Genomic DNA, 16,425 nt, shown 5'->3' with positions numbered 1-16,425 from the left:
CTAGATCTTTACGACAAAGTTAGCAGACCCCTGCTCTAGCCAATAGTAGTAATAAGACTGTGATTTCTAATAGGACTGCAGTTTAGATACAAATGTCTCCATTTTACAGCTCAAGATACTGAGGCTCTGATTATTAAGTCATTTTACTTGGTTAGAATTGGGTTTTGAGGGCAGTCTTGAACTATAACAACTTGAAATATATATGAAAACATATATGAATGCTTAGAATTCAGATCTATTTAAAAACAACATTTTAAGTCTTTTGAAAATGGGGTTATGTCTTCTGTTATCAGTTAATAGTTATTGGATAGTATTTGGTTGATTTAAAAGCAGTCATTCCAGGGGCTTCCCTGGTGGCTCAGTAGTAAAGAATCAGCCTGCCAATGGCAGAAGACATGGGTTCCATCCTTGATCCAGGATGGTCCCACGTGACCTGGGACAACTAAGCCTGTGTGCCACAAGTATTGAGCATGTGCTCTAGAGCCCAGAAACCACAACTGCTGAAGCCCAAATGCCCTAGAGCATGTGCTCGACAACTGCAGAAGCCACTGTGACTGGAGAGTAGCTCTCAGTTGCTGCAACTGGAGAAAGCCCACACACAGAAACAAAGACCCAGCACAGCCAAAACGAAAGAAAGACACATTAGGAAAAAAGTAGTCATTCCAATGTGTGGGACATTTGAGATATGATATTGTATCTGTCTACGAAAGGGAGGCTCATAATCTGTTTTCATAGTAGATGGCAGAATCACTTTTCTGTGTCAGTGTGGATCCTACTCTGTATAAAAATGATTACAAGTTGGTACAACTTTTATTTTGAGAACTCTAATACAGTAGTCTTGGGAAATTGCCCATAGGGCCTTTCTCTGGAAATCTTATTGCTCGCTGGTTTAGTACAGAAAAATGGGAAAGATGATGGCTGTTCATGGCAGGAGTTTACATAGCTAAGTTTATGGAAGGAGGCAAGAATTTACTTGTTTCCCATCATTGACGTCTTACCTCCCTTCCTGAACTAGAGGATCATGATAAGTGATTATTGCATTAGGATGTGGTGATGATCAGTTTTGTGTGTTATTAAAAAATGTCTTAAGAGGAAATCTATTTAACAAAGTATTTAGGGTAACTTTAAGCATGAAAGAAGAGGGAACCATTGTTTCCTCAAGAGTTTGCTGAATTTCAGTTTTGAAAGACCAAGTGAAACATGGTGAACTGTATTTTAATGTGCAAAATTCCTTCGGCTTATTGAAAGGATCTTCTGAGGGTTAAGGTTGTCCTTACATGGTGCTAAATCAGGATAATAGCCTGAGATTTACTATTTCATACTGTTTAGTTAGTTACCAGGATTCTTTAAAAAGCCATTCTTATAGACTTTCTTAAATATAGCTGATGGATGATAATCTAAATAATGCCTTGAAGGCAGATCCTGTGTCTTATAGTACCTTCAGTATTGAGAGCAGTAAGTACCTAATAGTAAATATTATTTTAAATAACATTTTACTGAACGTTATGTGCCAGAAAATATGCTATTTTTTTTTACAACTAATATCTAATTTAATTGCCTAAAAATCTTCTGGCCTTAATAGTTTATTCCAACATTACAGGGTTTACAGGGCTGAATAGAACACTTGAGCAGAAACTGGCAACCCACTCCAGTATTCTTGCCTGGAGAATTTCATGAACAGAGGAGCCTGGTGGGCTACAGTCCATGGGGTCAGAGAGTCGGACACAACTGAGGGACTAACACCCCCACATACACATAGAACACTTGAAGTGGCTAAAATTAACATTCAGGTATCTCTGATTCCAAAGCCTGATTGTTTTCATGCTATGGTAGTAGGGCATGCTCCAAATGTTTGAGTGAATTCATGGGTGTATGAAAGAGTCAGTTGTTAACAGGAATACGTAATCATGGAACTTGAATCTGTTTTTAATCTACAGTTTCTTTACTCATAATTCTAATACTGTTATCATCATTATAAGCTTTATCAGAGATCCATACCCCATTCGCTTGCTTTGAAAAAGAAACATTATAGAATAGAAAAGTCCATGGATGCTTGAGGCTGGTGCACTGGGACCACCCAGAGGGATGGTATTGGGAGGGAGGAGGGAGGAGGGTTCAGGATGGAGAACACATGTATACATGTGGCAGATTCATTTTGATATATGGCAAAAACCAATACAATACTGTAAAGTTAAATAAAATAAAATTAAAAGAAAAGAAAAGTCCAAGTTATGACTTAGGAATGAACAAATCAGTTGCCCCCCGTTGTAAACAGCAGTGTGACTGGCAGCAGAGATGCCGTATTTCTGCTGCAGTTTAGATGGATTGCAAAGGGTTAGTTGTTCAGTATGCCATTTGTTGAGATAAAACTAAATGACTTAAATGACTTTCACAGCAGTCTGGCTGATGGCTAGAAAGGCAGACATGTTGTACCTGAGACAGGGACTCAAGAGCATTTCAGTGATTTACCCAGGTAACCTAGCTGGAAACGCAAGCTTTCTGACTGCAGCGCTGTGTTGGGTAGAACCTTGTTTTGAGGAGGAAAAGCTGGACCCATATCATGGGAGTAACCAGTTTTCCCAAGCCCAGTGAAGATGCAGTTGTACAGATATATGGGTTCTTCCCTTTTAGAGACAGACTTAGCTACTGGAAACATCAAAGCATAAGTGCACAAAAAGGAACACGTGGCATATACATGTGTCGTAGATAATGATGTTTTACTTCTGTCCTGTCCAATGGAAATACACTATGAGCCAAAAATATAATTTTGATTTTTCTAGAAGTCACAATAAAAAGTACAATGAAACAGGTGAAATTTTATACGTATGTTGTTTTCAAAATATATCCACATAAAACAATTTTGAGTAAGATACATTACACTCATTTTTTTTGCACCATCTCTTCATTTCTTACTAGCTACCTTACAAGCCCTCAGTAGTCATATATGGCTAGTGATCAAACAGTGAGATGACGAGCCAGCTAGGTTAAAAATATGAAAAGGCATTTAAACTTAAACATAAAAGAGATTATACGAATGAAAAAATAGAGGGGATGCACTGGATAGCACAACTCTAAATATTGGTACCATACTGGAGAGCACAACCCAACTTCCCTGCTTAAGTATGGAAAAGCTCTTGAGAGAAAAGGAAGGGAAGGGGTTTTCCTAATTCATTCTTCTGCATCCCCTCTCCGACACGACTGAAGTGACTTAGCAGCATACTTTTCTGTAAAGAAATTTAGCCAATTGGCAGGTTATTGTTGTTGTTCAGTTGCTCAGTTGTGTCTGACTCTCTGCGACCCCATGGACTGCAGCATGCCAGGCTTCCCTGTCCTTCACTATTTCCCAGGGCTTGCTCAAACTCATGTCTGTTGAGTCAATGATGCCATTCAACCATCTCATTCTCTGTCACCCCCTTCTCCTTGTTCCCTCAATCTTTCCTAGCATCAGGGTTTTTTTCCAGTGAATCAGCTCTTCACATCAAGTGGCCAAAGTATTGGAGCTTCTGCTTCAACATCAGTCCTTCCAATTAATATTCAGAATTGATTCCCTTTAGGATTGACTGGTTTGATCTCCTTGCTGTCCAAGGGACTCTCAAGAGTCTTCTCCAGCACCTCAATTCAAAAGCATCATTTCTTGGATCAAAGGGACTCAGCCTTCTTTATGGTCCAACTCACACATCCGTACATAACTACTGGAAAAATCATAGCTTTGACTTGACAGACCTTTGTCAGCAAGGTGATATATCTGCTTTTTAATATGCTGTCTAGGTTTGTCATAGCTTTTCTTCCAAGGAACAAGCATCTTTTAATTTCATGGCTGCAGTGGTCATCTGCAGTGATTTTGGAGCCCAAGAAAATGAAGTCTCCCAGTTTCCCCCATCTGTTTTCCATGAAGTGATGGGATGGGATGGGATGCCATAATCTTCATTTTTTGAAAGTTGAGTTTTAAGCCAGCTTTTCCACTCTCCTCTTTCACCTCCATCAAGAGGTTCTTTAGTTACTCTTTGCTTTCTGCCATTGCTGCTACTGCTGCTAGGGTGGTGCCATCTGCATATCTGAGGTTATTGCTATTTCTCCCTGCATTCTTGATTCCAGCTTGAGCTTTATTCAGTCTGCATTTCACATGATATACTTTTTGTAGAAGTTAAATAAGCCAGGTGACAATATACAGCCTTGATGTATTCCTTTCCAATTTTGAACCAGTTTGTTGTTCCATGTCCAGTTCTAACTGTTGCTTCTTGATCTGCATACAGGTTTCTCAGGAGACAGGTAATGTGGTATGGTATTGCCATCTCTTTAAGAATTTTCCAGTTTGTTGTGATCTACACAAAGGCTGTAGTGTAGTCAATGAAGGAGAAGTAAATGTTTTACCAGAAAGAATTTAAATACCATGTTCTAGATACAGGTATGTGTAGTACACACATATGCTTATTTTTACCATAATGAATATGAGGTTATATGCTCTACTTATATATATATATGTAAGTAGAGCATATATATATAATATATGCTCTACTTCTCTGAAATTCTGTAGTATTAAAAAAAAAAAGATTTGTATCATTGTCTAATAATAATTACATGCTAAAATTTATCAGTGCTTACCACCAACACCAGGGCTTTCCAGGTGGCTCAGTGGTACAGAATTTGCTTGCCAATGCAGGAGCCATAGGAGACGTGGGTTTTATCCCTGGGTGGAAAGATCCCCTGGAGAAGGAAATGGCAACCCATTCCAGGGTTCTTGTCTGGGAAATCCTATGGACAGAGGACTCTGGCCAGCTACATACAGTCTGTGAGGTCTCAAAGAGTCAGACATGACTGAGTGACTACATGCATCTGCAAACCACTAACACCAGTAAAAGGCCAATTTTGTTCTTTAAAACAACCCTATTAGGTAGCTATTACAACCGGTAAGAAGTGCTCCAATGACTGTATTTTCCTAGACTTTTATATTTCTAGAGGAGGCATTCCCGAGTCCCCCCAAAAAAGTCTTTTTGCTTTTAATAGATACTGGTAAATAATCCTCCAGAGAGTATGTACCAAAGGATACACCCACTGAAAATGTATGTGAATAACTGTTACAGTACACTTAACAACATAGTGTAAATCCTTTCATCTTTACCAATTCAATAATGTAAAACATTAAGTGTGAAAGTATTTATTTTCATTTGTGTGGTCTGTTATAGTTGAGACCACACCCTTTACACCCTTTGCATATCATCCTCCCCTCCATATCTGAAAACAGCCCTGCCAAGGGATTAACAAGACCTAAATGAGACAACTTTGGGGGTAGAAAGTCATAAAAAATATCGAATTGGGGAAGAGATTCAGGAGCTTTTTGACCTTGGCAAATAGATTCTGCTTTTATGAAGTGCCCTAATCGCTTTCCTGAGGTGGTTTGAGCCTTTCAAATATAAATCTGTTTGCATACTAAAAAATTGGTTAATGGGGCACCAGTTAGGAGCATTTAAACCATCGAAGCATGGCTAATAACTCTGGCTACTATCATTATATTTCTAAACTAAATGGGGGTCAGACTGAACTGTTTGGAGATATGACAGTTATTAAACATATACCCACAGAAACCCCAAAGGAATGCTAAGAATTGATGGGCTTTTATTTTTACATACCAGATTCTTAACTGATCCAGGACTGAAATGCGCTATAGACTCTTCACTCAATAAAATCATAAGAATATCGAGTGTTTCATTGTCAGTAGACAGCATTCTCCACTAGAAACATACTTCATACCTTCACCTTGTGGCCTCTACATAACCTTTTAAGTGGTCGATTAAAAAGCTTTTGCCTCCTTTTTTTTTCCCTTTCAGTCTTGTGATATATTCTGCATTCTCTCTCATGACTATGTGTACCATCATATAGACAGCCTTCCTGAACGAAGCAGATACAATTCAGTATGTAGTACTTGACTTTGAATAATTCCTCTTTAGCATTATCTGCACTGATTGAGGACAGGTGTGGATGGTGTGGGACATGAAATATGTTGAGAATCTTCAGACCATTTTCTGGGTGTTTGTTTGAGTGTTCTCTCCAATAAACCTTGTAACAAAGCAGTATGATAGAATCATCCTGGATATGATTGTTATTATCTCTTGCAGAGACTTGAAGCTCATCTAGCTCACCCTTCTAATTTTGCATATGAAGAAGCTCATTAGAGAAATGACTTTCAAGATATTTAATGGAAAAGTCCATCCATACTCCTTGGTTTGAGGCCAGTGAGTTCTCCTTTCTCAAAAGTATTCATGCTATTTTTTATAAAAAGTGAAAACACAGCAAAAGGTGGAAGAAAAGCAAACAAGAGCAGTTCCTGGAAAATTGACCTGATATTATTAGCATTGGCAGTATTTCCACCCATTCCTGTAATTCCATATGACTTCTTCCCCATTTAGGCATCTAGTAGGTTTTCCTATTTTCAGATAAGAATTTGCCAGGTAGCTTTAGATTCTGAAATGACAACCTACATTTTGGCAACAGAAGCGATAATATTTATTAAGAGGTCTTCATTGCATCTAGCTGAGACTAACAAACTTCATCAGCTTGTGGAGTTTCTCTGCTTACCTCATTTATATAGAGAACTACTTATAGAAGTGACTTCTGTCCAGATGCTGGACCAAGAAAGCTTTGGCAGGAAATTCTGCTGATAATGTCTGATAGGAAAATTCATTAAACATCCCCTTACAGAGCTAACAATACTGGGTAAAGCTCCTACAGTAAGGAAGACAGACTGTTCTTTAGCTTGAGGCAAATGCATTGTTGATTGCCTTTGCCATAAAGGAATTATATTTTAATCTTCTTCAGTTACTCTAAGTGAAGTTTGATCATTTTATCAGTGTGACCTTCAAAAAGACCATACTGCTTTTGTCTTTTTTTTTTTCCCCTCTCTTCTATTTTCTTGCTTACTTAGCATCCCTCTCTCCACCAAAGAAGCATTCCATTGCATTTCATTATTACCTCCATCACAAGATTCAAGTTTATGCTAAGTGGAAACCAGATACTTGTCTTTCTTGTTGCTTGAAACTTTGATAAAGCTTGTTCACTTGCTTTGAGTAGTATTGCTCTGAATTTATTTTTCAATGGGAAAAGGCCATAGGTATTTGGGGAAATTAAGTTCTCATTTATTTTGGCTAATGTGTGGCCTTGATAAGATCTCTTGTCTTAGCGCTCCTCTGTCCTATTTCTCTTCTGAATAGAGCTTGAATCAAATGATTATTTTGAATTGCGTGTGATTTAATGATGTGCTAACATTATCCATTTATATGTTTATCCAGGTGTGAAGAGATGTATATAGCAGGATAATATGAAAGCTATTTCAATTAAGCAGATTATTAATAGGAAAGCTAACTTTGATGCAGTCCCAGAGAATCCCAGATACCTATTTAGGAAGGGAATATCTTAGGCTGTGTTTCAACATGCTATAGTAAACATTTTTTAAGTTTGTCAGAATTTCTATTTATTTATTTCTGACTGCCCTGGGTCTTCATTGTTTTACATGGACTGTCTCCCGTTGCTGCAGGCTGAGGCTACCCTTCATTCTGGTGTGTGGGGATTGTCGTTGCAGTGGCTTCTCTCATTGCAGAGCGCAGGCTCCAGAGCGTGCAGACTCAGTATTTATGGGGCACGGGTTTAGTTGCTCTGCAGCATGTGGAATCTTCTCAGACCATGGATTGAACTCGTGTTCTTATCCACTGTGTCACGAGGGAAATCCAAAGTTTGTCAAAATTTTAAGGAAATTAAACTCTCCCATATTGTTTTATTTTTCTAACTTAAAAAAGCCATAGCATTGTTTATCTATATGTTTGTGGCAGGAAGGGGGACCCCTTCCAGGGCTCAGAACTGGACTCTTGTCTAACACTCGGAAATGAATTGTCTGAGGAGACACATGTGCTGACAAAGCAAGAGATTTTATTGGGAAAGGGTGCCCGGGTGGAGAGCAGTAGGGTAAGGGAACCCAGGAGAGCAGCTCTGCCATGTGGCTGGCAATCTCAGGTTTTATGATGATGGAATCAGTTTCCAGGTTGTCTTTAGCCAGTCATTCTGACTGAGTCCTTCCTGGTGGTGCACACCTTGTTCAGCCAAGATGGTTGCCAGCGAGAAGGATTCTGGGAGGTGGTCGGGCATGTGGTGTCTCCTTTTAACCTTTCCCAAACTCTTCCGGTTGGTGGTGGCTTATTAGTTCTGTGTTCCTTACCAGGACCTCCTGTCTTAAAATAAGCCATGCAAATAGTTACTATGGTGCCTGGCCAGGGTGGGCGGTTACAATTAGTGTACTTCCCATAACATTTTGAATCTTTGTATAATGAATCTTCCCAATGCAAATTGCAAAGTCCTTTCAACTGTCTCTATATGATAAGCATGTGATACATCAATGGTGACTATGCTGATTGGAGAAATAGTTTTCAGTAAAATGTTCTCGTGTGATTTTAAATTTTAATGATTGAGAAGTCACAGGAGCACCTAATATTGTACATGTTCTTGGGACAATTCAGTCATTAACTGTTGCATACAACCACTCAGCATTTGGGTTTTAAAGTGGCCACTGTGAAGGAGGCATTGCAGCCTGTGCTGGAATATAAACATTCAGTGCTGTTCCTATTTCATCTACTTTAACTAAACTGCATACAGTTTAGTTAAAGTAGATGTGTCAGGAAACCAATATAAAAATTTGTGCTGTCAACACTAGAAGTAGGCCATTTCATGGGAAAAGAGGTTGGTACCGGGAGTCATGTACTTGTTTTCAGGCAAGTTGAGTTTGAGATTCCTTTAGGGTATCCAAATAGAGATTTCACATAGTCAGTTGGCTAAGTAGATCTAGAGCTCAGAAAAGGAAGCATGAAGATACAATTTAGAACTGAAAGAAATGTAAGTTTGTTTCAAGTCTAAACTATTATCAGTACCACCTGGAGTTGAAGTTTAGAAAGGCGTAGTATATGATTTTTGAGGATGAAAAAAGTAAGGATTGTAAGTCTTAGACAGCCTTCATACTATTTTTTTTATACTATTTTAAATTGTTATAATTGTTGCACAGATTGTAGTTAGGTTTGAATTTTTGTACAATGTATTCTGATCAAAAAATTTGGCAGTGATTTTTAAAGAAAGGGATAAGAGGATTGTTTCTTATAATAACATATATTATAAGAAATGAATATAGTTGCTCTTAACCATCTTATAGTTTATTATTTAATTTCAAATGGGACAGTTTTGACTTTAATATGAAAATCAAATGCTTAATTTTACTTATTTAAACATATTGCAGTATCAGTATCTTTGGTATCAGTGTCTGTTTTTTTCATATATTTAGATATAGATCATCCTATTGGCCTTTTTTTAAGGATTCACTGTAACAGTATCCTTGCTCATCAGGATAACCTACTGTACAGTTTAAGGAGTATCTTGGTAAAATCAGGTTCTCTGTAATTGACTGAGAAAGTTTTTCTATCATAACATGTCACTGAGACTTCCTTCTAGCACCATGATACCTCTGGAATGCAACTGATGATTTTTTTTTTAAGTCTAGATTTACACTTTATTCTAAAACCTATTTCTTTATTTGTAGGTGATGTGCAGTTGAACTTGAGATGAATAACATATTTGGGGGTATGTACCATTTTATTTATTTATTTTTTTTTTAATTTTATTTTATTTTTAAACTTTACATAATTGTATTAGTTTTGCCAAATATCAAAATGAATCCGCCACAGGTATACATGTGTTCCCCATCCTGTTTGTAATATACAAATATATTTTTCTGTGGAGAAATTGTACAATATTTTTGATGTTGATCTTAACTAGGACTCCTAAAAGGAGTTATGGAATTAACTTATAATTTATATAAGTAGAATATACAGAAAGCAATAGCAGTGTATTTGACATCATAAGACATTTATGGTTATTTTCAATGTAATATTTGGTCCTCAAAATTAATTTGCAAATAGCATTTATTATTAAATCTCATTTATCAGTGCATTTAAAAGCTGCACAGTTTTTTAAAGTAGGAAAGTTAACTACTTGAAATTCATTATCTGAATAACTAAATGTAATGTGCAATGCATTTGTTTGTCTTCCTTCACATATTTATTCAGCTGTACATCTTTGCTTTTTATGACATTTATTTATTTCCTACGTTAGGTTCTATTACCAAAATGTGCATTTTAGAACACACCTTTGCCCTACAAGCATTATTTTATGTTTTTTGTATTTAGTGATCAGATGTCTCTGTTCTTAATAGCAGATATCTTAAATAATCTTTTTGATTATTTTTTAAACCTAACCATGTTTATAATTTGAACAAAGTTCTCTGTCTTTTTTCCTTCTCGTTTAGTGCATACATCGAATACTAGAGAATTATCAGTTTGTTTATTTTAGTAATTTTACTTTGGTAGTTCCATGATAATAACGTGATTTGTATTTGGTTACCCAACTGCAGATAATCCTGTGGCATTAGGAAGTTTAATTTATGGGAAAGATCTTAGACTTAAAAAGGATTACTGACCATTTAGGAGTGATTAATTAATCAGTGAAAAATTGAGTCTTAAATGTACTAATGCCTATCTAAGCTCCGCACAGATACATGCTCAGGCACATGTACCACCCAGTCTCATAGCTAAAATGACCAAATCACAACAAAGAGGATGGTGTCCTAACTTGTCAGGTCATCACAAAGCCAGGGGTTCTTGAATCAAGCATTTGGAGACTGTTCTTACTCTCAAAGGCTGTGGGGTTTTGAGCATCTCACTTTACCTCAAGTTTGCTTTCCTCATTTGTATGGTTAGTGGGTCAAATCAAGATTTCTTAGGTTCTTTCTTTCCTGAAATACCTTCATTTCTTACTTCAAAAAGTTAAAGTTTAGAAGTGAATATCTTCATGTTGGTAAAACTGCTATGAATTAAGAGGTGACAGAGTAAGGTAAATCTGTTTAATGGGAAAAGAGTGCAAAAAGGTTCGATTGATTGTCAAGTCACCAATATTCTTGTGTACTTACTGAATTCTGGAGTTTGAGTGGATCTAGAAAGGCAGGCTTCCCTCTGTGCTCTTTGTTCTGCCCGACTTGGAGACACAGGAGTGACTCATTTTGAAAAATCTCTTATTTTGAAAGAATCCCTTATAACCTTGTTAGCTCAAGGTTATCTTTTATCTGATTTCTCTCTTTCTGGATAGGTTGCAGGCTGAAGAGTGTTAAAATATGTTTTCTTAGTGGCTTCCTTTGCTAGATTTGAATAATTCACTTGATTTTTTCAATCTATTTAGATGAAAAAGTGTTATCTAGAGATGCTAATTTTAGTTCCTTTTGTTTGAATTAGAGAAATAAATGTGTTGTATATTTAGTCCAAATAGTAAACCCTTATACCCTTATCTGGCCATTTAAAACAATTCTAAATAATGTTCAGGCACCTTTACTATTGTGAGGTAAGATATTTGCTTGAGATTTGTTTTTCTTTTTTCCTTTCCTTTATCTCTTTTTTTTCTTTTATTTTTGTTTATAAGATGAATGCATAAGGAAAAAGATCCATTTGAGTATTGGGTTTATTCTGTGTTGACTGCTTCTTCTTGCTCCCATTCATATATTATTTTAAGCTTATTTCAAACATTTCAACAGAAGATAGCAAATGATTGCAGTTTGATACCAGAGGGGGTTTTTTATGAGTCAGGCCAAAGGATCTGCTAGATCTCTTATACTGTTTTCCTAAGTTTAAGATTCTACAATTCTATATTTTTAGGTTAAATATAAAAATTACCAATTTGTAGGTGAAAATGGTAAGATGATGTCATTTTATATGGATTCAGTCTACATATTAGTTATTCATTGCTGAGAAAAAAAATAACTCATCTGTGAATATGGTAATAACAAGCAGCAAAGCTTATTAAAACACTAACTTCATTTAGGAAAAACTTAGCATCGTGAGTGCTAGATATTAAAAACTATATTTTAAACATTTGTAAATCAAATGGTAATAAAACCTTCATTGCATGTCTTTCTTTTTGCAGAAATGTTTTTTCTGTGTTTTATGAGACAAATCACAGGCATTACAGTTTGAAATAAATTTCATTGTTTTCTTTGCAATTGCTACAAAGCTGTTGAATATTTGCAGTAAGTTTTAATGACTAATGAAGTGCCTGCTTGATTATATGCCATTAGTAAAGATATCTTTTTATGACAAAGGGCGGTTTTCAGCGTGGCCTTGGCAAAGGCAATATATAAATGCGTTATTTCCCTTCAAAGGAATGCAAATCATAGAAGCAAATTATAAGGGAAATATTTAAAAATAAGCAATTAAAATAATGGATATTCTTTGTGTGTTACTTATTAGAATTATATGAACATATGAATAGAGTAGCTAGATATACTTATTTTCAGAGGCCAACATAATAATAATTAATTAACAAAGCTGTAAGTATTCTAGTGAATTCCAGTTTTATTATCTACATTTTATTGCTAACTGTATTATTGGATAGATAGCTATAATGCTGACATTGAGAATCTTGCATAGTTAACTTTTCAGTTTTTCTAACCATGATTTCATGTTCTTGATGCTCTTGCTGTTTGTCACTTGCTGTTTTACCCAGTGTTTGATCCTGGCTCTCTGCCTTTTATACACTTTCCTTTGTCAAGGATACCCCTTTTTTTCCAGTTCTGTACCTGTCAAAGTTCTACTTGTCTTTTTATGTCTCGCTGAACTTCTGCCTCTTCCGGGAGGCCATCCAGATGCCCTCTAGCCAGAACTTGCTGCTCAAGGTCATTGCTGCCAACTTGTCCTTTCACTGTGGCTCATCTAAATCTCACTGCCTTCTGACCAACACATTCTGTTTGTCGTTCCGCAATTTGATTGTCTACCTCTCTTCCCTTTTTTCAATTGGTACAAAAGTCCCTTTGGTACAATTCATGTGTTTCTTTGTATCTCAGTTGTGTTTAATAAAATTGTTTTGTGAAATTTAAAACTGTCTACTCAACAAGATAGTAGAGTTTCAGACTTGATTTTTTCCCCATGTGGTATGTTTGGAGTGGGTGGGCCAATTATATTTGCTTCCTGCTTTTAAAATGATCTTACTTATCCTCTTGTTTTCTGCTTTATTGGATAAATCACCTCACAATATAGTTTCTTTAACGCAAACACAGTTAAGTAAGAAATACTAGGGAAAAAAGAATGCATCTGCATCCATGGTCTTAGGTAATAGGCAAGAGACTGTGAAAAACTGTATATTGGTTCTGAAAAGAACAGTTATTTAAAAAATTAAATGAGTAATAATTATTTTATCAACTTTATCAATAAATAGTTTATCAATAATTATTTTATCACAGGGAAATCTTCATTAGAAATCACAAGACTATAGATGGTTTCTTTGACCATTTTTGCTCTGTTTCTTAATACTTAATATTAAAAATAGAGTTGCCAGCTACAATGGTCACTGCATTTCATACATTTATTATATGTATTTATGTACTTCATCTTATTGGATCCTCATGTTACACCATGACATGGGTGGGGCAGAAATTATATATTGATTCAGATACAGCAAAGGTTGTTATGAAAACTCAATATTTGTTCAAAGCTGATTCTAAAATATTATTGTTTTTTTATTAACTACTAGTCTGATATTTAATGTCTGTGCTATCTTTGCATAATTCAAAAACAGAGTAAAATTGATAGTCCAAAATGCAATGGCATAATTTATAGCCGTATGCTTTTAGCTCTATTTTTTATAACAGATATAGTAGCAATTCTGATCAGAATTCATGGGCCAGTGTCCCAAGTTTAACTATTTCACAGTTGTCTCTTCCTCTGGACAAAGGAATTAGAAAAGACGTGGGCCAAAACTTGTAAAAAGAACCATAGAAGTATGGATGTGAGGATGAGGAGCTCTCTATCAAGGAAGGTGACTGATGTCCATAAGATTAAAGTAACCTCAGGTACCCAGGCAAGCGGATGAACAGGAGACTGGGAAAGACCTGTAGAGTTGAGTCCCCTAAGTTCCGTCTTCTAAGGTCTTGTGTTCTGCTACTCTTTGTCTAGCTCCTTGAAATGTATCCTTGGGTATTTGGGAGCTACAGAAACCCTTTTGTCATTGACCCTCTTGTTTAGGCTAGTTTGAACTGAGTCTTTGTTACTCAATTTAGAATCCTAACTAATACAGATAAAATTATTGATACAAGTGAACTCTTCTTTCTGTTCCACTTTCCACTTGCCTTTTCTTTCTTCTTTCATTTCTTTCCACTTGTCCTTTTATCCATTTTGCTGACTTTCTTCCTCTCATCCACTTGTTCATTCATCCATCTATGCATGCATCTAATACTTTTCAACTCTTTAGCATGCGTTAAGTGTTACCCCAATTCCTGAGGATAAAACAGTAAGCAACGTACAGCCTTCGTTCTCTTCAGTTTCCTCTTTCTACTTTTAAGATGGTGGTGTTCTGAAAAGGGAGGCAGAACTCAGGCCAAACATAGGGGGAGAGATCATGAAAAGTATATCCTTAAAGCATATGCCTAATATTTTAGATTGGTGGAAAGATTAAATATTTAAATGGTTAATTGCAAGGGGTCATGGAAAAGGGGAGCTTGTGTGCTTAGTCTCTCTGTAGAGTCCAAGTCTTGTGACCCCATAGACTGTGGCCTGCCTGGCTCCTCTGTCCATGGGATTCTCCAGGCAAGCATACTGGAGTGGGTTGCCATTTCTTTCTCCAGGGGATCTTCCCAACCAAGGAACTGAACCCAGGTCTCCTGCATTGAAGGCAGATTCTTTACCATCTGAGCTACGAGGGAAGCTTAGAGGAAGGTTTTTAATCATGGCAGTTTTTCACCAAGTTCCAGGCAGATGACAAATTCAGAATACATAACCATGTATCACTTAAATTTGCAGAGGTAAGAAAATTGTAATTTGAATAGTGGATTGCATCTTTTACTCTATTGTCAATATTAGATACGGGTAGAGAAGGATTTGGATGTTACCCTTTCTTTCTTCTTCAGTAAGCATTAATTATACAGTACATCACAGAATCACTTACTGCCTTGTGTAGGTCGTCTTAATCTCTCAAGGGACCAGCCCCAGAGCAGTCTCTTTTCCTAGAAGCACTAAGCATGTGCAGAAATTCAGTCCAAGTCTACTCACATGAATATTCCCAAGTATGGCAGTAATTTGGAGACAAAAGATGGAAAATTTGATCCCTCTGATCTGTACTATTTGCTATTGGAAAATTCTCAGTGAACTTAGTTTGACAAGAAAGTCATGATCTAGTTTGCTAATCACTTAAATCTTCTAAACATCTATATTTTTTCCATGTCTCAGCAAATGTTGTTTCTCTCTTTGGATGTGTTATACACTTCAATCCACTGTCCTGTTATGCTTGGTAAACTCATTCTTTGAAGGCTTTCCTCTTTGAAGCCATCTCTGACTATCCAAGGCAGATATGTCCTTATTTTGTAAGTGGGTGCATCTTTCCAATGTCAGCGACCTCTGTTTTGATACTGTTATTATATTTTTCTCTCCCAAATGAGATAAGGGCTCTCTTAGAGCAGAGACCTATTGTATTCATCTTTATGTGACTGATTTCCAGATCCATGAATGGGGTGCATTGAGGGCTTAATGTTTTATGAGTAAATAAACAAAATATCTTGGAGGAGACAAAATGGAATGGAGGAGACACAGTGTATAGCTCAATATGGACAAGTAAAAGGTAATGCCTTTCTCAAAAATAAGGTCAAAATAAAGATTCTAAAATTTGTAGATATATTATTCTTAAAACTTAGAATTTCCATGTGGAAAGTACGTTGTTAAAATTCTTATTTTATGAAGTAATCATGTACAGATGTCCCTTATCTGTGTTCAAAAAGACTGTGCAATCAAAATGACCAATATATGCTGGTTGCCTATAGGAAAATATTTGAAACAAAACTGAAAGCCTTGTAATTTTTTGATATTTCATGTTCAATGTGTGAAAAGGTATGGGAATCCAATACAGCACTATGATTAAAAAGTATTCTGACATCATTTAAGTCCAGATATATTATATACATTTTTATCTATCTACCATAGTACATGGGCTTCCCAGGTGACTCTAGTGGTAAAGAACCTGCCTGCCAGTGCAGGAGACATGAGACACAGGTTTGGTCCTTGGGTCGGGAAGATCCCCTGGAGTAGGAAATGGCACCCCACTCCAGTATTCTTGCCTGGGAAATCCCATGACCGAGGAACCTGGCGGGCTGCCATCTGTGAGTTCGCAAAGAGTTGGATGCAAATGAAGTAATTTTGCACTTACCATAATATACACAACATATATAACCATATTAAACTGAGAAGTTCTAGAGCTGAAAATATATTACTGCTTCCAAGACAAGTATTTACATATTTTCAGAATAAAACCCACTCCCCTACTCTTTGATAACCGATATTTCATAGAACTGATTTTGGGAGCCATTCATCT

At 36.4% G+C, this 16,425-nt stretch overlaps 1 protein-coding gene across 9 annotated transcripts in view; it reads left to right on the top strand.

Annotated features, from left to right (window-relative positions):
• The window catches only part of LOC147348220 (contactin-4), a 1,019,923-nt gene that overhangs the window by 140,137 nt on the left and 863,361 nt on the right, over positions 1–16,425 (top strand). For all 9 annotated transcript variants that reach the window (XM_086366640.1, XM_086366644.1, XM_086366647.1 and 6 more), the window contains exon 2: positions 9,569–9,609. The gene's annotated coding sequence lies outside the window, so the exon portion shown is untranslated. The remainder of the gene's footprint in view (positions 1–9,568; positions 9,610–16,425) is intronic.

The sequence above is a fragment of the Bos grunniens genome, chromosome 22, assembly GCF_055505025.1.
Source record: "Bos grunniens cultivar Pamir isolate PY7600 chromosome 22, Bosgru_T2T1.0, whole genome shotgun sequence".
NCBI lineage: Eukaryota > Metazoa > Chordata > Mammalia > Artiodactyla > Bovidae > Bos > Bos grunniens.
This window is presented reverse-complemented; position numbering and strand designations above follow the sequence as displayed.